Genomic DNA, 26,119 nt, shown 5'->3' on the forward strand with positions numbered 1-26,119 from the left:
TCGAGGAGATTTGCTAAATGAGCGGCGTGAAATGTAATGACCCACAAAAAAGGGAGGTAAAGAGGCAAGGTCTGGAATAAATGACTTCTGAGCTTGATTGAATGCTTGTTAAGTGTTTGCTTTTGAGATCTGGCAGTCACACACGTCTTTAAAAATCATACCTTCAATCAAGGGGTTTGGATTAAACACAAAGCGGATGCAAGCAACGTGCGGCTTCAGGGCCAATTGTTTTCTATTGCTTGAATTTCACTGACGTCAGTGGTGGTCAGGTAGCTCTGTTCTCAATGGGTACTAGGCGCCTCTCAAAGAAAAAAAAAATGCCCTGTGCTTGTGTTTTCGGCTGTACAAATTGTTTTAATCGCGAAAAGGATTAAACGCTTCTTCAGAGTTCCTCGAGAGGTTATCAAAAAGGTCGGAAGAGTGCAAGATATTAGGAAAATATGAGAAAAGCAGCTGACACTCCAGTCCAAAGGAGCAGAGTCGAAGAATGGATGAGTTTACAGGTATCACTCCGTTAAAGGTTTGTTTGATATACTTTAATGTTTATTACTTCCGATTTAAGTATTATATTGATATTGTTAGTATTTCTGAAACAGGTTTGTGTTTCAAAAAGCACCAACTTGGCGTGTCTTAAAATAAATCAAATGTGAGCAAAACCTAAAAGAGTTAAATTTTTACCATCGGCAACAATCATAAATGAATCTTTCAGCACATACACAATGTTGACATCTGTAGTGATATTTTGATAAACAATCAGAAATGAATCTTTAACACACAAATAAGTTTTTCCAAGTTTCCATCTGTTTTGTCGTGAACAATAATGACTGGAGCACAATTGTTCCATATGTCTGGGAACGCAACTGACGTATAATCCTTGATATCACTCGACAAACCTTCTTGTGATAACGTATAGGACGGATCTATTCTATTGCATGGTTGGATTCCTATTTGCTATTTTCAAGAAGATTCAAGCCTCTTTTGCACTCAGTTCATGTGCTGTTTGCTGCACAACAGCCATCTTGGCTTGGTTGACCACCACTGCTTTTCACTTCTGGGAAGAAGTCACATGACAAAATACAAGCAATTGGCACGAAAAAATAAACACATCCCGTATTAAAACACTTGATGGAAAAACTAGAATGTACAATTCTGGGAGAAATTGCGTATGGATGCTGAAGTGCGCAAGTCAAACTTAAGAAAGATAAAAATCAATAAATAAATAAATAAAAGTGCTAACGTCAGCATGCTAACAGCTGGAATGTGTCAAGTACCAAGTTATGTGACTTTGAAGCATAACTAGCATGCTAACAGTTAATTGTTAAAATGTGATTCATCTTATGGCCCTAATTGTGATTTACATACCAAGTAATACATTGCGAATTTAAAGGAGAATTGTGTCGAATCTAGTACCAAATTGGACTCAAATCACCAAAAGAATAGGTATGAAACATAAATGATAGTTCACATTCACATCCCTAAAGTTTTATTTTTTTCAGTACCAGTTTGGGCAATGTTTAAGCGCCAGCATTTTTTTTTCTTAATTACACATTTTGACCAACGTCGGTTAAAATGTAAACAATACAATTACCCATCCCTCCTCATTCATCTGGCGTATGTATTAACCTGATCACTGACCGACCGTATAACAATCCATTCAGGTAACATCCACGGCATGTGCAGTCAAAATCAATTGTGAGATTAATCTGCATTAATACATGATTCAAGTGATCATTTTTTGTGATTAATCACATTAATTAACTGACAGTCCTATCATGAGTCACTGTAACCCCTGACACACATGCTTTAGCAATAAAACTGATGTATTTGTTTTTCAAGGTCGTCTCCAGCTGCTTTTTGTTTACTTTACCATTGTCTTTTTATCCGTCATTTAGTGTATGTTTTTTTTTGGCCCATGGCAAATCGTAAAAATTAAATGACTTCATATAATATGAAGATGGTATGAGTAATGCTGTTAAACTATACATTTGACAAATTCATCACACTGTTGAATTTGGAATAATCACAAGTTATCATGAAAAAAAAAATAGAAGATGCTTTTTCGGGAGAAATTGCTTGTGGATGCTGAAGTGTGCAAGCCTAACTTGAATGCTATAAAGGCTAAATTTAGCATGCTGACAGTATGCATCAAGTACCAAGTTATATGAATATGAATACGCATGCAAAATTAGGTAAAAAGTTAGGATGCTAACAGTTAGCATGGGTCAAGTACCAAGTTACTGTATATGACTGAGGCGTTCAGTTTCAAAATTCAAGTCTAGTAGCCAATATGTATTATTTTTGGCATGTCCTGTAGCGTCCTACTTTGTTCAGCAGTCCTTGAATACACCATAATAACCATCTGGTATTCCACAGAATATAGAAGGATCACTCTGTGCTAAGAGAGCACATCTTATAGTAGGTTCAATGTGCACAACTGAATATCTTAGTTGCTCTAACAGTAATGTGTTTACATAGGTTTAGATGTTATTTCTCTCATTTTTATGTTAGCATTTCGGCTAGCGAACTGGCGCCAGTCAGTCCATGAGTTCCTCAAAGTGCAGTTATCGGTCACGTTTTTTAAAAATAATAATGGATTAGATTTATATAGCGCTTTTCTAGACAAACAAAGCGCTTCACAGAGAAGTGAGAACCCATTATTTATTCCCACCTGGTTGTGGTAAGTTACTTTCATAGCCACAGTTGCCCTGGGGTAGACTGACGGAAGTTTGGCTGCCAGTTTTCACCTACGGCCCCTCTGACCACTACCCATCATTCATCATTCATTCACCAGTGTGAGTGGCACTGGGGGAAAGGGTGAAGTGTCCTGCCCAAGGAGGCAATGGCAACAGTTTGGATGTAAAGAGGCGGGGAGTGAACCTGCAACCCACAGGTTTCTGATATGGGCGCTCTACCTAATACGCCATGCCACCTTTTTTCATCAATTTAATTTAAAACGGTAATACTAACAGTCGGGAGTTTTGCGGTTATAATTATTACAGTTTATTGTTACAACCCTGATGGCGATACATATTGCTATCACATATCGCGCCAAACGTGCCTCGATGAATGTGCATTGTTAGCCGGTAACATTGTTCGTCAAATTCACCCCTTTCATGGCATTTGCCTCGGCGTCTTAAACGGGCACAGCACACAATGTGCCACGAGCATCAAATGTTGACTGAAACAGGTCAGGTTGCAATGTGCTAGTCTGAGCACGTTGAAAACTGTCAAAAACTATTAGGGCTCTGGAGGAAGATGACCACACAAAATGGCAGAATGAGCCAGGTCGATATATGACTTGGACTCTTGTAAAAGTAACAAGAGAATTGGAAAGGTTTTTCACTGCTGATGTCACAAAATATATTTCACCACCTTTTTGTCTTTTGTCAGATAGCGGATTCAACAGAGTGGAACTACCGTATTTCCTTGAATTGCGGCCAGGGCGCTAATTAATTTTAAAACCTCTTCTCACTCCTGCGCTTACCAAAGGCATGCGGTAAAAGTAAGCATGCGCTAATTATTTTAAAACCTCTTCTTAATCCGGCACTTATTAAAAGCATGCAGTAAAATTTTGAGTGTGATGTAACCTTAAATCCTACTGAATAGCTCTTAATCTTCTTCCCTTTATGTGATTTATAATTACCGGGATTGAAATCAGCTTCCTCCATTTTGAAAATGACGACAGGGGATGTGACCAGACGGTAATACTAAGCATGTGCTAATTATTGTGCGAAGCGAGTTTGACCCGGCACTAATTCAAGGCAGGCGCATACTATATGCCCTGTGGCAATTGAAGGAAATATGGTAATTAGTTTTCAGATGTTTTTCTTCTCTGAAACACCATCTAATAATAATTCTGATTTCAATATAAAAAAAAAAAACGATGTGGATTATGTAAATTAAAATAAATTCAGCATATTCTAAATTGTTTGCCTAAATTAAGTGTTAAATTAAGTCATAATTATGTCTTAAATGTATTTATCTTATGTTTTATATTAGTTTGTGGTTGGGGTGTAACAATTGCGGTTACAATGATAAACCGAGGTAAGTTAGTGCTACCGTTTCAAATTTTGATGATCTCAAAAACCGTTATCAACAACTCACTGTGATCAGGCTCATTTCCTGAATAAGCAAGATGGCTGGCTAACTTAAATGCTAACTTGAACACCAGACATATTTACGTCTTTCCGCATTACAAACCCCTGTTTTGCATTTATCATCAAGAAACACTGCAAAACAATCCAGTAGACAAACTTTTTGATGCACTTTATTTCCTCATTATGGTCGTGTTGCGGTGCCATAGCAATGGTGCTTGGGAGATCCTCTGGGCTCCAAGTCAGTACTGTCATGAACAGTACACTCAAGGCTACTACATTGGGTTACTTGAGTGTAGGGTTAACTATATGAGTGCCCCGCTGCGTCGTGGGTTGGTCTGGGAAGACAAAAGGCTAGGAGAGCACACCCTGAGAGAAACGCAAGTGCTGGTAGGTGCACCATAAGTGGTCTTCTAACAGACCAGAGCTCCGGCAGCCTCCTGCAGCTGTGAGGAGGTGCCGGTCATCCTGGGTTTCCCTTGTTATCGGATACATCTTCCCACAGCAAAGAAGTGATGTTGGAGTCTGCGCGTCTCCCTCGTCAAAAAAGACCTCAACGGCGGAGTGGGGGGACGATGTTTGCAGAGAAGCTCCACAACGGTCACAAAGGCGGAAGAAGACTGCAGCAAAGATGGGCCAATTGTCTTGGTCTCCATGCCATTGGACCCTGGCCTTGGTTTCGAGTGATCGCTGACGACAACGATATGAGTATACTATACTACATAAGTTTGGACTACTATTTAACTTGTGACTAATATAAACTCATTTGGAATGGTTCATATTCCACCTGACCCCTTCACATACATACTATGTGTTTGTGTTCGGGCTGGGCAATAATAAAATATCAATATATTTTGCAACAGACAAGTAATCAATATCAATACAAATGCGTTCGATAAAACGTTCCATTATTTTCTTTCTTTGTAAGAAGAAAGCGGAAGTTGCAAAGCAAGGTTAGTTGCATGAACAAAGGCGCTCGCTCTCTAGTCACCGAACAACGCAGGACGTAATCGCTTAAAAGTGGGAGGGACACGCTAACAGCCAATCAGTATCAACTATCAAGTTTGGTTGCACAATTTTGATGTCTCGTGGTTGATTCTTTGCACGGAATGAGAAGAGAAAGTCAAAATGAAGAAATTGGCGAAAAAATAGGAAGTTGTGCCAGTTTTTTGTATTTTTTTTTTTTTTAAACTGACTGTAGTCAGACCAATGTCGTCTGTAAACCACACCACCTTAGCAGTGCTCACCCATTAGAGCACAGCTGTGACTTACTAACTTACTTCTTGGCACTAAACCAGCAGAAAATAGTTATTTACATTTTCACACTTTGCACTATTTTCTTACACTTTATGAAGCATATCTTAAATATTTATTCATTTTTAAGAGCTTATTATTAGTGTTCAAAGTAATTTTACTATTTCAATTACATTGTTGGAGTGTTTTCCATGCTTGTGTTGACATTTTTTTCTGCCTTGATAGCTGAGGGATTATAATCAGAAAAAGGTTTAATTTGAATTAAAATGCTTACATTTAATTTTATTTTTGATAGGTCATAAGAATATCAAATGTTACAGTATATAGAACACTTATATTGAGATACAATTTTCAGCCATACTGCCTAGCCCTAGTTTCTGTTGACCCCTTAGTGGAGAACTTTAGTTTAGCCTTGTAATAAGCGAGGTGTCCCAAGAAAAGACCCTCCGAGTAGATGGAAGAATGGATTGATTGTCTACTCCACACTTCGTCTCCCAGAACAAACCCGACCAAGCCAGCTCACACCAGTTTAAGTATTTTTGACGTCTGTAGTCGTGAAATGTTTCAAGCCACTCGTCTGCAGCCAAATTCCGGAATTTCACAATTTCACAAAGCAAGCAAACAGACCGAGGGAGCACGCCATCGCTGTGACACAACACACGGCGCTGACTCAACGGAGCTACGTGAGGATGCTCTTTGCGGATTACTGCTCAGCCTTTAAGACCATCATCCTAGACATTCTTGTTTCAAAACTCTCTGGTCTACTGATCCTCGCCTCTGCCTGCTGCTGGATAAAACCGTTCCTCACAAACCGCCCTCAGCATGTCAAACTTGGCCACCAGCATCAGCCAACACTCCCTCTCAGCACGGTCTCTCCCCACGGCCGTGAAATGAGCCCTCTTCTGTACGCCCTGTACACCTCAGACTGCACCACGTTCCACCCAACCAACGCTCTGTTCTACAAACATGGGGTGGAGCTTATCATCAATGGGGACGTGATGGAGTATGGTGGACTTTAAGAGACACAACCCTATCCTCATAAATGGAGAATGTGTGGAAAGTTTCTCCACCATCAGGTTTCTCTCTGGAAACTACCACAGGGTTTCCCCTAATGTAATAAACATGACGGGGAGAAGACACAGTCGACGTGGAATCACGTCATAAATAGAACCACCATTACATGTTATGTAGACCACGAGGAAGTGTTTTAAATGTCGAAAACAAGCCAAAGATGACCCCTTTAAGGTAAATTATTGCGGGCTTTCAGACATGATCTTATGACATACACAAAAACAACAAAGTGTGCAGTCCATTAAACTAAAACAAAGCCAAAAATGATGACCCAAATAAACACACAAACACTTTGAAGCATCAAAACCAAGGCATTAGTGGTGCTGGCGATGATGACTCGGTCCATTCCAAGCACACTGCCATATCGGTGCTGCAGGAAATAGTGTCCGAGTGGAACATTAGCACCGTCTGTAACACTAATGTGATTAGGCCAATTAAGGATTGTGTCACCAGATAGTGGAAAACGAGGCTTTACCTTCCCTCTGAGTTATCTATGATTAAGGAGAGGACCTGAGCTGAAATACTGAGGACTGATCCGGATCAGCAGAGGCTCCTCTTGGAAAGAGAAAGACTATGAGCACTTCAGCTCCGCCGTGATTTCTTTACTTACTTTTACAACTAATATGCACTAGTCAGGTGCCATACAACTGATTTCATTTCGCATCCGATAACGTGTAGAATTCAGGCTGGTATCGGCAATATATATAAAAAAAAGTAATGTATTTAAAGTGTTGCTACTTTTGGGGAATCATCTTCAAAAATATACAATTACAGGCAAAAACAAAAAAATGTTGTTATTTTGCACTGAATGCGTTTTCTCACTTACTATAAATTCCAGACTATAAGCCGTTACTCGGCTTCACGGTGGGAGAGGGGTTAGTGCGTCTGCCTCACAATACGAAGGCCCTGCAGTCCTGGGTTCAAATCCAGGCTCGGGATCTTTCTGTGTGGAGTTTGCATGTTCTCCCCGTGAATGCGTGGGTTCCCTCCGGGTACTCCGGCTTCCTCCCACTTCCAAAGACATGCACCTGGGGATAGGTTGATTGGCAACACTAAAATTGGCCCTAGTGTGTGAATGTGAGTGTGAATGTTGCCTGTCTATCTGTGTTGGGCCTGCGATGAGGTGGCGACTTGTCCAGGGTGTACCCCGCCTTCCGCCCGATTGTAGCTGAGATAGGCGCCAGCGCCCCCCGCGACTCCGAAAGGGAATAAGCGGTAGAAATGGATGGATGGATGGAAGCCGTTACTCATTCCTACGCTTTGAATCCTGCCACTTATAGAACGGTGCGGCTAATTTATGGATTTTTCTTCAGCAAGTCCCATAATATTTTGAGTTCAGCAGATTTCATTAAACTCAAGTAAAAAACATGTGTTATTGTTTGTGCTGTGGCGACATGTTTTGGAAAAATTCACAGATGTTGCAAGTTGAAAATGTACTGTTTTAATGCCTTGAACTGTAGGTAACACCGTCCATAGCGTTTCTACTTCATTCATCACTCGGAGCAACGTTTGTAAGTTTTATAATATAATTTGTACTTTCTGAACTGTCCCATGTGTGATGTCTGTAGGAGTGTTTCCATAATCCAGCTAGCATCGTATGCATTAGCGAAAATGCTAAGACGTTTACGAGTGTCTGTGTTAGTGTTATCAACTTACAATGGCATTCTTTTTGTATTGATTCAGTCCCACAAATTCCTCAGTAAATTCACCAAAACGTCACCATAGAGTTATTAAGTCTGTTTATCGGATTGGAGAGCTAGCTTCAGCAGCTAGTGGATCTATGACGATGACTCCTGTTTTGTTTGATCAGTTGTTTTTTAAAGACACCGTTTAGAAACAATAAACATGTATTAAATATTTCTGTGCAAATAACTAATTTCACAGCGTATATATCTGCGACTTATAGACTGGTGCGGCTACTATATGGAAAATATTTTTCTTTGTTTTCTATTACAGGGGTGTGCAAACATTATGACTTGGGGCCACAGTTTTTTTGCACCATGACTAAGGAAGGTGGTTTGGATTGTGTCATACACGGTATTAAAATGCTGTGCTATTGTTCCAAAATAAAATCAAGGCTCATTGATCGGATTTACTCACATTGTCCACAAGATAGCAGCAAAACTGCAACCTTCAGAGACCACCTGGGAAATCAGAATAATTTGATGCAATTCTTTATTGAACTCATGACGTCTCGCGGGCCAAATTGGATAAACTGTCAGGCCGCACTTGGCCCACAGGCCATAGTTTGGACAGTCCTGCTCTATAGTCTGCAAAACAGGGTATATTCAACTCTGCATGTAGTGTCTCCAAATAGTCTACAATAAAAGGTTACATACACTTCCCGTTTTATACTACGGAGATACTAATTTTAATTACCAGTAATTTTCTTGATTGCACATTATGTACCTAACTAGGCGTAAGAAAAAGTAATTCCTGTCAATCGTGATTCCCTTTGACAACATCTCAATGATTTAGTTATTTTATGCTGTGTTCCTGTTAATATTTATCAGAGAAATCTGAGATGCGTCCTGTGGCCCATTTGTGGCCTGCAGATAATTTTTATCGGTCCCTGGCACATTCTAAAAAAACCAAACCCCAAACTAGTGAAGTGGGCACGTTGTGTAAATCGTAAATAAAAATAGAATACAATGATTTGCAAATCCTTTTCAACTTATATTCAATTGAACAGACTGCAAAGACAAGATATTTAACGTTCGAACTGGGAAACTTATTTTTTTTTTGCAAATAATCATTAACTTAGAATTTAATGGAGGCAACACATTGCAAAATAGTTGGCACAGGGGCATTTTTATCACTGTGTTATGTGGCCTTTCCTTTTAACAACACTCAGTAAACGTTTGGGAACTGAGAAGACCAATTTTTGAAGCTTTTCAGGTGAAATTTTTTTCCATTCTTGCTTGATGTAAAAGTTAAGTTGTTCAACAGTCCGGGATCTCCCTTGTTGTATTGTACGCTTCATAAATGTGCCACAAATTTTCAATGGGAGACAGCTCTGACTACAGGCAGGCCAGTTTAGTACCCGCTCCCTTTTACTACGAAGCCACGTTGTGCAGAATGTGGCTTGACATTGTCTTGCTGAAATAAGCAGGGGCGTCCATGAAAAACACGTTGCTTGGATGTCAACTTATGTTGCTCCAAAGCCTGTATGTACCTTTCAGCATTAATAATTCCTTTACAGATGTGTAGGTTACCCGTGCCTTGGGCACTAACACACCCCCATACCATCACAAATGTCCAGAGGACACAACGCCCACTGTTTCCCGAAAAAAACTGAAATATTGACTCATCAGACTACAGAACACTTTTCCACTTTGCTGCTTACGTGCAGTGATTTCTTCAGATTCTCTGAACCTTTTAATGATATTACGGACCGTAAATGGTGAAATCCCTAAATTCCTTGCAATATCTCATTGAGAAATGGTGTTCTTAAACTGTTCAACAATATGATTACGCATTTGTTCACAAAGTGGTGACCGTCGCCCCATCCTTGTTTGTGAAAGACTGAACATTACATGGAAGCTGTTTGTATACTCAATAATGGCACCCACATGTTCCCAATTAGCCCGTTCACCTGTGGGATAATTTCAAATAAGTGTTTGATGAGCACTCCCCAACTTTCTCAGTCTTTTTGCCACTTGTGCCAGCTTTTTTGAAACATGCTGCAGGCATCAAATTCCAAACGAGCTAATTTTTCTAAAAAAAAAACAGGTTTGACCAGTTCAAACGTTAAGTATTATGTCTTTGAAGTGTATTCAATTAAATATACTGTAGGTTGAAAATGATTTGCAAATCATTCTCTTCTGTTTTTATTTACGATTTACACAACGTGCCAACTTCACTGTTTTTGGGTTTTGTACTATTAAAGAAGAAAAAAACATAAAAAAGTGTAATAGAAGAGCAAATAGGTAAAAAAAAGTAGCCATATTGACTTTAACACAAAGCTTCCATGCACTTTTATTTTAAACTGTCATTGCTTCAAAAAATAGTAATGAATCAAAATCCATGTTATTAATTATCGACATATTCAATGCTCCCATTTCTTACAACAAAAATTCTACTTTAAAATATGTTTGGAGTGAATATAGAATACTTTGTGCTTTTGCTGTAAAAAAAAAAAAAAAAATGACAAAATTGCCATAAAATATAATTTAAAGGATACTTTATACCAACAGTATAGTTAATCTCAAGTATAAATGATAAATGATAAATGGGTTGTACTTGTATAGCGCTTTTCTACCTTCAAGGTACTCAAAGCGCTTTGACACTACTTCCACATTTACCCATTCACACACACATTCACACACACTGATGGAGGGAGCTGCCATGCAAGGCGCTAACCAGCACCCATCAGGAGCAAGGGTGAAGTGTCTTGCTCAGGACACAACGGACGTGACGAGGTTGGTTCTAGGTGGGATTTGAACCAGTGACCCTCGGGTTGCGCACGGCCACTCTCCCACTGCGCCACGCCGTCCCCGTATAGTTTATCTCAAGTTTCTCTGGAGATTTAAACATTGTATAAATAAAACAAAATATGACTGAGACCCTTCAGGGTCCCCAGGACCAAACTTGAGAGGAGCCATGAATGTTTAAATACATTTTATATATACATCATCTGTCGATCTGTGTTGGCCCTGTGATGAGATGGCAACTGTCCAGTGTGTACGCCGCCTTCCGCCCGAATGCAGCTGAGATAGGCTCCAGCACCCCCCGCAACCCTGAAAGGGATAAGCGGTAGGAAATGGATGGATGGATGATTACATATATTTTGTGTTATGTTTAACAGGACAATATCAAAATAGGCTTTGCATGGTTTGATACTTCAGTATGTGCCCTCAGTGGAAAAAATGAACACCTTAGATATACATTATCTCAAATTAATTACCCAAAAGGGACAAGCGGTAGTAAATGAATGGATGGATGGAATTTGAGTATTAAAATAATCGCTATTTTAAATTGAGAATCGATATTAGAGCAAAATGATCTGGTGTCGTCGGTATCGATCACTTCAGTATCGATCACACCTCAGTATCCGATCACTTCCGTTATCTGCATGGACGTCAGTGTCGTTGAACAGAATCTCTTACTTCCTGTAAAACATTATTGATGCACCATTTCTTGGCTCATACAAAATACAAAATAAATATACTTACACGAATAATAAACTCACCGTGACCACGAGGCTTGGAGTTGTTTTGCCCAAAGCAATAGTTTGATACGCTGTTTTCGTACAGTAGGCCGCAACTACGTGACTCGGCGTGCAGTCGTCGTACTTTGGACCAGGTCACGGACAAGTAGACTTTCGCAGCAGTATCATCGCGGCACTATTGTTGCCTCTGTCGGAGTAAACTTTGAACTTGCGCCATGCTGACACCAGCGACGGCCGCCATAACGCGGCGGTTTTACGTCCGTTCAGTTCAGTGGGTAACATCATCACGCAGGGAGCTCGCCAACTCCCCGCCGGTTTGCACTCTGTTGCATTCGCGTACGCATCGGAAAATACATATACATATACATGTACACTAAATCTTTTTTTTTTTAATACAAATATAAAACTCGAGCTCAGATGTTTTTTAACTGGTTTTCCACGACCACAGGTGGTCTGCAGAGGTAAATGTTTGGTTAATTTAACTATTTTTAAATCGATTTTTTAACTTTCCCCCACAATTTTCCCACAAATGTAAATGTCTTGAAATACACATTCATCCTTAATCCTATGTTTTAAGAGCGCGTTAAAGTACACGGAAAAACAGCAGCGCTTTTATTTTTGCGGTAAAATTCTGGCAAATGAGCTGCTATTTTTTTTTTTTACTGTGAAATCAATATGCATTGTTTTTACAATACATTAGTGGTACTGTAAGTTGAAAAAGAAAACCGATAACACTTTTATTTTTACAGTACATTTCTGACGACTGAGCTGCCATTTTTTTAACCATAAAATCTACAGTTGTTGTTTTTACAGTGCCTTACCGTGAATTGAAAAAGGGTACCACTGTTATTTTAAAGATACAATTCTAGCGACTGAGCCGCCATTTTTTAAAAACTGTCAAATTTACGTTTTTTTTTACAGTGTCTTACCATGAATGGAAAAACTGTTTTTTTTTTCAGTAAAATTCTGTCCGTTGAGCGACCAGTTTTTACTGTAAAATCTACAGTCATTGCTTTTACCATGTATTATATTACTGTGAGTGCAACAATGACACCACTTGTATTTTTATGGTAACATTCTGGCGACTAAGCTGCTAGTTTGTACTGTAAAATCCATGGTCATTGTTTTTACAGTTACAACAGCACCACTTTTTATCCGTCCATCCGTTTTTTACCGCTTGTCCCGTTCGGGGTTGCGGGGGTGCCGGAGCCTATCTTAGCTGCATACGGAAGTAAGGCGGTGTACACCCTGGACAAGTCACCACCTCATTGCAGGGCCAACACAGATAGATAAACAATATTCACGCTTACATATACACACTAGGGCCAATTTAGCGTTGCCAATCATCCTTGTCCAAGGTGCTTGTCTTTGGAGGTGGGAGGAAGCCGTAGTACTCGTAGGGAACCCACGCAGTCACGGGGAGGACATGCAAACTCCACACAGAAAGATCCCGAGCGCAGGATTGAACAGTATTCTATTGATACTGTATTTGTATTGTGAGACAGACACACCCTCTTCCACCGGGCTGTGCTGCCCACCACTTTTTCATTAAGGTTAAATTCTGGCGATTGAGTTACCAGAATTGTTACTCTAAAATTTACAGGCGCTGTTTTTTTTTTTTAACCATAAAATCAACTGGCTTTTAGTTTTTTGTACAGTTCATGACATGTGTACACAAGATGTATTTGAGACAATATGCATGAAATAATAAGTATAGTAAGTAAAATGGAGGAAAAGGATTAATTTCAGCCTCCACTGTGTCGTCTCTTGTGAAAGAAGCTATTTAGCATGAAGTTGGCCAATCAGTGCGGTGCACCAGAACTTGATGGGGAAAGTGGTCACATGGTCGACCTCCAAGGCTGATTACGGTTAATGAGCGAGGCAATGCAGTCAGGAATTTGTCATGAATATTTTCATATATTTATGTTTTTGTCTTTTCTGGATAAAGAGCAAATCTTGTGAGGAAAGTGAGTTTTTTTTCGCTGTCCTTGGTGCTGAATGCTTCCTCTGTGTCTGTTATTGAATTAAAATGTTGAAAACATCTCAAGTACACGAGCATTTGGCTAAAAAAAAAACTGAACTCTTGACCTGCGATTATACCGAATTAATTATGGGTTGACTACCAACGAGTGCGATTCAATTAATTGACTTTAATATTTTAACCCTTTGACAGTGCTTAAATTTAAGACTGTGCTACATTTGTGCTGTAAACATTCTGTTTGTGAGGTTTTTAAGTAACTTTGAAATACAAAATCCTGACCTATTATGTCACTTGGCTAACTGTTAGCACGCCAGCTTTTTAGCTCATTTTGCAGGAATACACATAGTTATATTTTGATATTTCGCACATGCCAACTGTTTAATGCCATATCTATCTATCTATCTATCTATCTATCTATCTATCTATCTATCTATCTATCTATCTATCTATCTATCTATCTATCTATCTATCTATCTATCTATCTATCTATCTATCTATCTATCTATCTATCTATCTAACTATCTATCTATCTATCTATCCATCTATCTATCTATCTATCTATCTATCTATCTTTTTAGGTCATGTTGCAGAAATACAAATCAGAATTAAATTGTGTTACTTTAAACATGCTAACTGTAGAGCATGCCAGCTTTTTAGCTCATTTTGTGAGAAAACACATCAGAGTTATATTATGTTACTACACATATGCCAACTGTTAGCATGCTCGCTTTTCTGCTCATTTTGCAGAAACACACATCAGAGGTATATTTTGTCTTTTCACAAATGGTAACTGTAAGCATGCTAGCTTTTAGGTCATTTTACAGATTACACACAAGAGTTATATAATGTTACTTCAAACATATGAACTGTAAGCATGATAGCTTTTTAGCTCATTTCGCAGGAATACACTCCTTGAGTTATACTTTGTTACTTCGCACATGCTAAATGTTGGCATTCTAGCGTTTGTAGTTCCTTTTTTCAACAATGCACCTCAGAGTTATATTTTGTTACTTCACATATGCTAACTGTTAGCAGGCTAGCTGTCTAGCTCATTTTGCAGGAAATCCCTCTGAGAGTTATATGTTGTTACCTCAAACATGCTAACTGTTAGCAGGGTAGCTTTTAGCTATTTTTGTAGGAAAATACCTCCAAAGTAATATTTTGTTTATAAACACGTGCTAATTGTTAGCATGCTGGCTTTTTTAAATCTAATTTTGCAAGGATGCACCTCAGTTATTTGCTACTTCACACATGTTAACTGTTAGCATGCTGGCTTTTCTTTAGCTCATTTTACAGAAATACACTTCAGATTTATAGTGTGTCACTTTGCACATCTTAACTGATAGCTTGCTAGCTTTTTTAGATCGTTTCGCAGGAATACACAATATTTGGCTACTTCAAATATGCTATTTTTTAGCAGGCTGGCTTTTATTTTTAAACTAGTTTTACAGGAATACATCCTCAGATTTATATTGTTATTTCACACATTGTAGCTATTAGCATGCTAGTTTTTTAAGCTAATTTTGTTGAAATACACCTCAGTTATAGTTTGTCCCTTAACAAATGTTAAAGGTTAGAATGCTAGCTATTTTTTTGTTTAACTTATTTTGCAGAAATACACCTTAGCTTTAACAACCATATTACTACTAACATATTAGTATGGTGGCTTTTTTTTGCTCATTTTCTCAAAAGAGTGGTGCACTTTGTTAATTGCCGCAACGTGTTAGCATTTCAGTTAATTGCCCCACAATTACACTAAACTATGCAAACTCAGAGTCTCCGATTCACCTAAAAGACATGTGTTTTTTTGGACACGAGGAGAACATGCTAACTCCACACAGAGATTCTAACCACCAGTCTGTGATAATCAAGCTTGTAATGAGTGCAATAAGTGAACCCACGAGCTTAGAATAGAATGTGTGTGTCCAGCTGCCCTCAAAATCAAGGAGCGTGGAACTTGTTCCAAGTTTTAGAACTTGTGAAATCATGCAGAGTGGGGGGAGTAAAAAGGCTGAAAGCAGGAGAGAGTGCAAGTCTAAAAAAGATGCATAAACTCAGTGTAATGGAGCACGAAGGGGCGGGAAAGGATGAGGGCTAGAGTGTGTGCTTTTGGGGAGGGAGAGAGATAGAGACAGAAAAAGAGAGAGCGAGAGAGAGAGAGACAGAGACAGAGAGAGAGAGGCAGAGAGAAAGAGAGAGAGAGAAAGCGAGAGAGAGAAAAAGAGAGAGAAAGAGAGAGAGAGAGATAGAGAGAGAGAGAGAGATCAACTCCCTCTTGGCAGCTATAAATAAATGGAACATCACATCAACCTCTGCATGAACACAGAAAATATCAGTCTATGGCACAAATCTATTGTACAGTACACTCTATGGTCACATGTCAGTCTAATATATATTTATTTTACAAAGTACACATATGGTTGCATTCTAAATGATAATGTACACTGGCTCAACCTTTTTCTCTCAACAATGTGCAATCAGGGTTGGGGATCGTTTGAATGTGGACAATTACGGTTGCGATTACTTAGGATGCACAAAGAAATTGATTCACAAGCGAATCGCAATTCTTATTAATCCCGATTCTAAATAATTCATAATTTTCCAAAAACATTAAAAAAAGAAAAAATAATTAAGAATTGCGATTTGGTGGTGAAATTCTTATAAAATTGTATATATATATATATATATATATATATATATATATATATATATATATATATATATATATATAAGAATTAAGAATTGCGATTTGGTGGTGAAATTCTTAAAAATTATATATATATATGTATATATACATACATATATATATATATATATATATATATATATATATGTATATATATACATATATAAATACATACATATATACGGATATACTATATATATATATATATATATATACATATATATACATATATATGTATATATATATATGTATATATATATATATGTATGTATATATGTATATATTTATATATATATTTATGTATATATATATATATTTATATATATATATATATATATATATATATATATATATATATATATATATATATATATATATATATATATATATATATATATATATATATATATATATATATATATATATATATATATATATATATATATATATATATATATATATATATATATACTCCTCTCCGAGCTGCAACCTTATCGTGGTAGAGGAGTTTGCGTGTCCCAATGATTCTAGGAGCTATGTTGTCCGGGGGCATAAAGCCCCCTGGTAGAGTCTCCCAAGCCAAACAGGTTCTAGGTGAGGGATCAGACAAAGAGCAGCTCGAAGACCTTTATGAAGATGAAAAATCATGGACCCTGATTTCCCTCGCCCGGACGCGGGTCACCGGGGCCCCCCTCTGGAGCCAGGCCCGGAGGTGGGGCACGATGGCGAGCGCCTGGTGGCCGGGCCTGTTCCCATGGGGCCCGGCCGGGCACAGCCCGAAGAGGCAACGTGGGTCACCCTTCCAATGGGCTAACCACCCATAGCCGGGGCCATAGAGGTCGGGTGCATTGTGAGCTGGGCGACAGCCGAAGGCAGGGCACTTGGCGGTCCGATCCTCGGCTACAGAAGCTAGCTCTTGGGACGTGGAACGTCACGTCACTGGGGGGGAAAGATCCTGAGCTAGTGCGCGAAGTCGAGAAATTCCGGCTGGATATAGTCGGACTCACTTCGACGCACAGCAAGGGCTCTGGAACCACTTCTCTCGAGAGGGATTGGACCCTCTTCCACTCTGGCGTTGCCGGCAGTGAGAGGCGACGGGCTGGGGTGGCAATTCTTGTTTCCCCCCGGCTCAAAGCCTGTACGTTGGAGTTCAACCCGGTGGACGAAAGGGTAGCCTCCCCCCGCCTTCGGGTGGGGGGACGGGTCCTGACTGTTGTTTGTGCTTATGCACCAAACAGCAGTTCAGAGTACCCACCCTTTTTGGGAACACTCGAGGGAGTACTGGAAAGTGCTCCCCTGGGTGATTCCCTTGTCCTACTGGGAGACTTCAACGCTCACGTTGGCAACGACAATGAAACCTGGAGAGGCGTGATTGGGAAGAATGGCCGCCCGGATCTGAACCCGAGTGGTGTTTTGTTATTGGACTTTTGTGCTCGTCACAGTTTGTTGATAACAAACACCATGTTCAAACATAAGGGTGTCCATATGTGCACTTGGCACCAGGACACCCTAGGCCGCAGTTCCATGATCGACTTTGTAATTGTGTTATCGGATTTGCGGCCTCATGTTTTGGACACTCGGGTGAAGAGAGGGGCGGAGCTTTCTACCGATCACCACCTGGTGGTGAGTTGGCTGCGATGGTGGGGGAGGATGCTGGACAGACCTGGGAGGCCCAAACGCATTGTGAGGGTCTGCCGGGAACGTCTGGCAGAGTCTCCTGTCAGACAAAGTTTCAATTCCCACCTCCGGAAGAACTTTGAACATGTCACGAGGGAGGTGCTGGACATTGAGTCCGAGTGGACCATGTTCCGCACCTCTATTGTCGAGGCGGCAGATCGGAGCTGTGGCCGCAAGGTAGTTGGTGCCTGTCGGGGCGGCAATCCTAAAACCCCTTGGTGGACACCAGCGGTGAGGGATGCCGTCAAGCTGAAGAAGGAGTCCTATCGGGTCCTTTTGGCTCATAGGACTCCGGAGGCAGTGGACAGGTACCGACAGGCCAGGCGGTGTGCAGCTTCAGCGGTCGCGGAGGCAAAAACTCGGACATGGGAAGAGTTCGGGGAAGCCATGGAAAACGACTTCCGGACGGCTTCGGAGCGATTCTGGACCACCGTCCGCCGCCTCAGGAAGGGGAAGCAGTGCACTATCAACACCGTGTATGGTGCGGATGGTGTTCTGCTGACCTCGACTGCGGATGTTGTGGATAGGTGGAAGGAATACTTCGAAGACCTCCTCAATCCCACCAACACGTCTTCCTATGAGGAAGCAGTGCCTGGGGAATCTATGGTGGACTCTCCTATTTCTGGGGCTGAGGTCGCTGAGGTAGTTAAAAAGCTCCTCGGTGGCAAGGCCCCAGGGGTGGACGAGATCCGCCCGGAGTTCCTTAAGGCTCTGGATGCTAAGGGGCTGTCTTGGTTGACAAGACTTTGCAGCATCGCGTGGACATCGGGGGCGGTACCTCTGGATTGGCAGACCGGGGTGGTGGTTCCTCTCTTTAAGAAGGGGGGCCGGTGGGTGTGTTCCAACTATCGTGGGATCACACTCCTCAGCCTTCCCGGTAAGGTTTATTCAGGTGTACTGGAGAGGAGGCTACGTCGGATAGTCGAACCTCGGATTCAGGAGGAACAGTGTGGTTTTCGTCCTGGTCGTGGAACTGTGGACCAGCTCTATACTCTCGGCAGGGTTCTTGAGGGTGCATGGGAGTTTGCCCAACCAGTCTACATGTGCTTTGTGGACTTGGAGAAGGCATTCGACCGTGTCCCTCGGGAAGTCCTGTGGGGAGTGCTCAGAGAGTATGGGGTATCGGACTGTCTTATTGTGGCGGTCCGTTCCCTGTACGATCAGTGCCAGAGCTTGGTTCGCATTGCCGGCAGTAAGTCGAACACATTTCCAGTGAGGGTTGGACTCCGCCAAGGCTGTCCTTTGTCACAGATTCTGTTCATAACTTTTATGGACAGAATTTCTAGGCGCAGTCAAGGCGTTGAGGGGTTCCGGTTTGGTAACCGCAGGATTAGGTCTCTGCTTTTTGCAGATGATGTGGTCCTGATGGCTTCATCTGACCGGGATCTTCAGCTCTCGCTGGATCGGTTCGCAGCCGAGTGTGAAGCGACCGGAATGAGAATCAGCACCGCCAAGTCCGAGTCCATGGTTCTCGCCCGGAAAAGGGTGGAGTGCCATCTCCGGGTTGGGGAGGAGACCCTGCCCCAAGTGGAGGAGTTCAAGTACCTAGGAGTCTTGTTCACGAGTGAGGGAAGAGTGGATCGCAAGATCGACAGGTGGATCGGTGCGGCGTCTTCAGTAATGCGGACGTTGTACCGATCCGTTGTGGTGAAGAAGGAGCTGAGCTGGAAGGCAAAGCTCTCAATTTACCGGTCGATCTACGTTCCCATCCTCACCTATGGTCATGAGCTTTGGGTCATGACCGAAAGGATAAGATCACGGGTACAAGCGGCCGAAATGAGTTTCCTCCGCCGTGTGGCGGGGCTCTCCCTTAGAGATAGGGTGAGAAGCTCTGCCATCCGGGAGGGACTCAAAGTAAAGCCGCTGCTCCTTCACATCGAGAGGAGCCAGATGAGGTGGTTAGGGCATCTGGTCAGGATGCCACCCGAACGCCTCCCTAGGGAGGTGTTTAGGGCACGTCCAACTGGTAGGAGGCCACGGGGAAGACCCAGGACACGTTGGGAAGACTATGTCTCCCGGATGGCCTGGGAACGCCTCGGGATCCCCCGGGAAGAGCTAGACGAAGTGGCTGGGGAGAGGGAAGTCTGGGTTTCCCTGCTTAGGCTGTTGCCCCCGCGACCCGACCTCGGATAAGCGGAAGATGATGGATGGATGATGGATGGATATATATATATATATATATATATATATATATATATATATATATATATATATAGTTAAATTTTAGGACTACATGCAACAATCCCATAATACAAAATAACCTGAGTAGAGTGGTAACAGTAGGCTACCTCCTTCAGAGCTGCTTCAAAGCGGTTATGGTTTGGGTGGGATTGCAAAATGGGAGACAGAGAGGAGGTGGGGGGATGGTTGACCTATTCATTGGGGTCATCAGGTTGGCATCCTCCTTCACTGGTGTTTCAATGATAGGCCCACGACACCTCCAGAGGGCTAATCAGTAACACCTGGAGCCCCAGGTGATTCCCCCTTCTGGTTTTAACCATTATGTGGTGTAGGTCTTACAAGAGCTCCGGATGGTGTCTCACCTCTTCACCCACAGCCACCGACTGCCTGTCTCTGCTGCTCCTGAGAGGGCTTTGATGGTGTTTTGCAGGGTTTGGCCTCAAACTCCAATGTCCTTAAGCAGCCTGATGGTTTTCCAGCCCACAAAACCTCGGCAGCCAACTTTCACTAGGCAGACCTTGGCTTTCCATCCATTCTGCTCAGCATGAGCTGCCAGTTCGGTGTACGTAAGGCTCTTGCGTTCAAATGCCTCCCCCACAGCAGCCTCCCAGGGAAGCGTGAGTTCTATTATGTACACGAAATGCAGTGAGGAGGACCAGAGCAGAAGGTCCGGTCTGAGGTTTGATCTGGCTATCTCTGAAGGGAAGCAGAGCTTTTGATCCAGATCAACCGGCATTTTCCAGTCACGAGCCCTTCCGAGCTGGCCTATGTCTGGTATATGGCCTTTGGTTGACTCTGCACCTTCTCGGATGAACTCTCTTGTGAATGTATGATGTAATTTTGGCGGAGGCAGGGCATTGAACTTCACTCTTCTGGCCTCCAACGTGGCTACTAGACACTTCAGAACCTGGTTGGACTCCTCTCCCCTGCTGCACAAGGCCAATGACGTCTGTGTGCCTAAGATCCTCCTTTAATTGCAGAGTAGCTGCCGCTGTAGTCCATTTCCTTCCGGTCACCAAGGTACAGTAGGAGCTGTTTGGGCAACACATGGGTAACAAAACTCTGTTGCGTCATTTCCAGCCTTACCTTTGCACACTTAAACTCCTCTACTAGGCTGGAATCAGGAAGCTCCAAAACACCTCTTCCATACAGTCCGATGTTACTGAAGCATTGGGGAAGACCCAGCCACTTCCTAGCAAATGAGCTAACCACCTCTCCAACGTTTCTACCTTTGTGGATGGTACGTCGTGAAGTGTGTGAAGCGAATTATATTTATATAGCGCTTTTCTCTAGTGACTCAACGCGCTTGACATAGTGAAACCCAATATCTAAGTTACAATTAAACCAGTGTGGGTGACACTGGGAGTAGGTGGGTAAAGTGTCTTGCCCAAGGACACAACGGCAGTGACCAGGATGGCGGAAGCGGGAATCGAACCTGCAACCCTCAAGTTGCTGGCACAGACGCTCTACCAAACGAGCTATGCCGTCCCGTAAATGGTAAGAGGCCACATTAACCCGGTAGTAACCCAAATTGGAGGCACCAGAGCTTCAACCGGCCAGGGAGCATGGTCTTCTCGATGTTTTCAAGGCCAATTATAGTATCCTACTTGACCTGGTCCACCTTTGTCTTTGAGGATGGCATGATACCAACGTCCAAGACTCGTGACAAGCTTCTTAGACACTGTTGGTAAAGCCTCCTCAACCACACAGAATCAATGTTCCATCAGCTTTCCCCTCACCACCCAAATACTTCTGGACTTGCTTGGCTTTATTTCATCTGGGCCCATTGGATATTTTCTTGCAGCTTGTTCAGCATCCACCTAGCACACGCCTTGATTGTGGTGAGGAAGGTCATATCATCCACATAGGCTCTTATGGGTGGGAGACGAAGACCTGATTTATTCTTTTGACTTCCTACCACCCACCCAGAGGCTCGGATGATGACCTCCATAGCCATTGTAACGCACGAGGTGAGATGGTACACCCTGCCATTTTTCCTATATCAAGTCGCAGACATGCTGTGGTACACTCACCAGTTGTCAGGCATAGCTGTAGGTCCTGGAAATAGCCTGTGATAAGATCAGTTATGGAATCCGGGACATTGAAATACTGGAATTCCACCCGGAGGAGATCATGGGGAACCGACCCAAAGGTATTTGCTAGGTCCAGGAACACAACATGGACATGTACGTATATATATATATATATATTTTTTATTTTTTTATTTTTTTTATTGTATTTATTTTTTTTTCTACCATATATATATATATATGTATATGTATATATATATATATATATATATGTATATATAATATATATTTATATATATTTTTTCTACTATATTTATAATATATATATTTATATATATATTTTCTACCATATATATATATATATATATATATATATTTACTTTTCCCCCTGCACTGTAACATCTACACTTCTAAACTTTACTAAGCACTTATTTCTTCTCTTGTTTCACGCTAGCTTAGTGGTTAGCATCCTTCTTCTTACTCAGTGTGTAACGTGATTAACCTTGTCCTCCAGTGATAATAATATTTCTAAGAAATACAGTTTAATGGAGGATTATTGCTCTAGGGGAGCGGCTCCACACTGTGTATGGAGATATCAATTACCGCTAGCCATTTTTGTGTCAGCTAATCCCTTCGTTTTTTCCGCACGAAAAAAATTGGAAATGATGTTTAAAAATTTGCACGGTTCTAAGACCTGGACCCCAAAAAAATAAATTGTGTTGCCACAATCCAAACAACCTTCCCTAGTCATGTTGCAAAAAAAACCCAACAACAAAAAAAACAACATAAATATGAATTCAATTCAGTTAAATGAGGTTAGTTTTCACCTCATCCACTTACTCGTCCACTGAAAATCGTGTTATAAATGCATTACTGACCTGATGAGTCCGAAAAAGAAACAGATGACACAGTATTGTGGAGAGAAGGTTTTAAATTGTTCCCATCATACACTCTAATGGATTTTAATGCATGTAATTTTGGGACGTTTTATAACATCCACAAAGTTCAGTGAGCGGGTTGTATTATGTGTGTTGACTTTTTGTGGTGTTTTTTTTTTTTTGCACCACAAATAGGAAAGGTTTTCTAGATTTGCTCATATAAGTGAATACTTTGTTGAATATGCTTCAATGGCCATTAACCCGATGTACTCCTCAAGATGGGTGGCAAATATTAAAAATGTATTTGCAATCACCCTTTGGTCTGGATTCCCTATTAAAGATGCTACTAGGTGGTGCAGCTAGTCCTTGATAGCTGGAGTCATACGCAGGATTCTCACAAGAACGAGGCAAAAACAAAATTGGACCCAAAAAAAAATAAAACGTGTGTCAAAGTACTCCCTTTCCTTTTTTCCCACAAGTCTACTCTGTTTTCATTGGGCTCGTCCGTGTTGTTTCCGAGGTCGTGTTCCCGCTGAATGCGCGTAACCTCGTGTGCAGTTACCAACCACGTGGAGCTGCCAGATGGCACGGTGGCACAGAGAAGGCCGAGGCCTGCTGCTTGGCCCTACAGGGGAGGGATCCCAGCTTGTGTTACGTGTGTCTGTGTGTGTGTGTGTGTGTGTGTGTGTGTGTGTGTGTGTGTGTGTGTGTGTGTGTGTGCAAAGCTGAGCTGCAGAATTCCCTGAATTTGTGTCATGTTGTAGGAGACTGCTAATTGGAGGCTTGAACTTGACTGGTTGGTATCAAAAGCATCACTTGCTGTTTGCTACCGGGTGCAAGGTCAGCAAGTTTAGGACATTTTAATGGTTACTGACGTTGGACTGAAGTTGTCATGAGGTTCTCAGACTTTCGGCGCAGTGGGAGGCCGGAAATTGCCTGACCACGACAACTTTTGAAGCAATCAGTGTGGACATTGTGACTACACAAGCGCAGCAATCAGGTAGATGTCTCCTACTGCGAGCCAATAGACTAGCAGCACACCGAACATCCCCCAAACGAGCCAGACCAAACCATGAAACTAGGGTTTCTCATGTATGCAGTACTACCGCCACCCCACAAGGAGCAACAGCAAGGCATACGACTAGGGAAGGTTGTCTGGTTTGGCTTCTATAAAACAGCAGAAGAAGACTACGCAAACAAGTCTAAATAAATTGCAAAAATCTGACTTTTAACAATGACTGAAAAGCAAAGTATGTGTAAAGTGCTGGAGTCATTGTTTGCTGTGGGACCTTTTAAGCGGCGGACACATTGTTCCCGGCCAGCAACAACCTTTATAAGTAGATATCGTACACAAGGATATTTAGTTATTTTTCTATTGACATTTCTGACTTTGTGACGTCTTTTGTTTTCGTGGTCGTGTAGTTTTTTTTTTGTCTGAGAGGAACTAAAAGCTTATTTAATACACGCAGGACTAAATTCGACCAGTAGAGAGAGATAATGCTACACCTTAGGTTTAATTGTGATGAGTCACATTTTTTTGGCGCAATGTTTGATGTGCCGATGTTTAATTTCTATATTGGCTATTTATTTTGACACACTTTGATATACAGGTATTGCACAGTAAAGACACAAATATGAAGTACTGCACAGTTGGTTGTTTTGGTGCCTAGAACACACGGAGCTAAAAATAGTCCTCTTGGGACGACTGTTGGCTGAAAGGTCAATTATGGGATGTAGGAGTCACAAGATATTATCATGAAGACCTGCTACCATTTGATGCAGAATATGGAACCAAACTCATCCAAGACTGAACTTAGCTCATTTTGCAGGTATATAATCATCATAGTAAAATATTGTGTTACATGACTCATGCTAACTGTTAGCATGTAAACTTGAGCATGTTAGCTTTTTGACTCATTTTGCAGGCACATACTTGTCAGAGTTAAACATTTTTGTTACTCTACGCACGTTGCTGGCATGGAAATATTAACATATTAGCTTTTAACTACTTATGCAGGTATATGCAGGTCAGAGTCGAATATTTTGTAACTCGTCGCATGCTAACTGTTAGCATGCAAACTTTAGCATCTTAGCTTTTTAACAAATTTCGCAAGTATACACCACAGGGTCAAATATTGTGTTACTCGACACACTATGTTAGCATGTTAGATTTTTAACTAATTTTCAAGGTATATGCACATCAGAATTGAACATTTTGTTTCTCGACACACTCTGATTGTTAGCATGTAAACTTTTGCATGTTAGCTTTTTAACAAATTTTGCAGGTATATACACATCAGAGTCAAATATTTTGTTACTCGATGCACTCTACCCTTTAGCATGTTAGCTTTTTAACTTATTTTTCAAGTATATACACGCCAGAGTCAAACATTTTGTTTCTCAACGCATGCTGTTAGCATGTAAATATTAGCATGTTAGCTTTTAAACTAATTTTGCAGGTATATACACATCAGAGTAAAATATTTTGCTACTCGACGCACTGTAACCGTTAGCATGTAAACTTTAGCATGTTAGCTTTTTAATTTATTTTGCAGGTTAATACATGTCAGAGTCAAACATTAAATTAAAAGACAGATCAAAGCGATCAATCACCTGGAAGTAGTTTGCTCTTACCTGAGCAATCACTGCTTGCCGTCATGTAATCCTTCAAAGTCTCACAGCCGTTGCTAAAACGCTCCAGTCTGATCCTCAAAGTGAGATGCGTGTCCTCTTATTGACAGCAGCGAGTTGTCAGGACAACCCACCTGGTTTGGAAACATTTGAACAAGTCCTAGTCCTCCCAGAAAGACTCGACTCATCTCTTATTGCACCCGAGCATTCCTGTCACACAGCCGCTAATGGACACAGGTGAGTTCACGCCAGGACTGGCCTTCTCACACAACTACTTCAGTTCCAACTTTGGCTCAGATTTTTATAGGAAAGCCTCAAATGTTTCAGCGAGTTCACAACATACATATTTTAGCTTTGCGTGGTTGCTAACAAAGCCTCTGCTACGTAGTTTTGCCCTTTAAACAAGCATTTTCAAGCATAGCAATGGCTAAATTACCCAGAAATATCAATACTACAGAAGGTATTA

At 41.3% G+C, this 26,119-nt stretch overlaps 1 protein-coding gene across 2 annotated transcripts in view; it reads right to left on the bottom strand.

The window, feature by feature from the left end:
- The window catches only part of plch2a (phospholipase C, eta 2a), a 181,352-nt gene that overhangs the window by 139,082 nt on the left and 16,151 nt on the right, over nt 1-26,119 (bottom strand). The window lies entirely within an intron of this gene.

Source organism: Nerophis ophidion, linkage group LG06 (genome assembly GCF_033978795.1).
Source record: "Nerophis ophidion isolate RoL-2023_Sa linkage group LG06, RoL_Noph_v1.0, whole genome shotgun sequence".
NCBI lineage: Eukaryota > Metazoa > Chordata > Actinopteri > Syngnathiformes > Syngnathidae > Nerophis > Nerophis ophidion.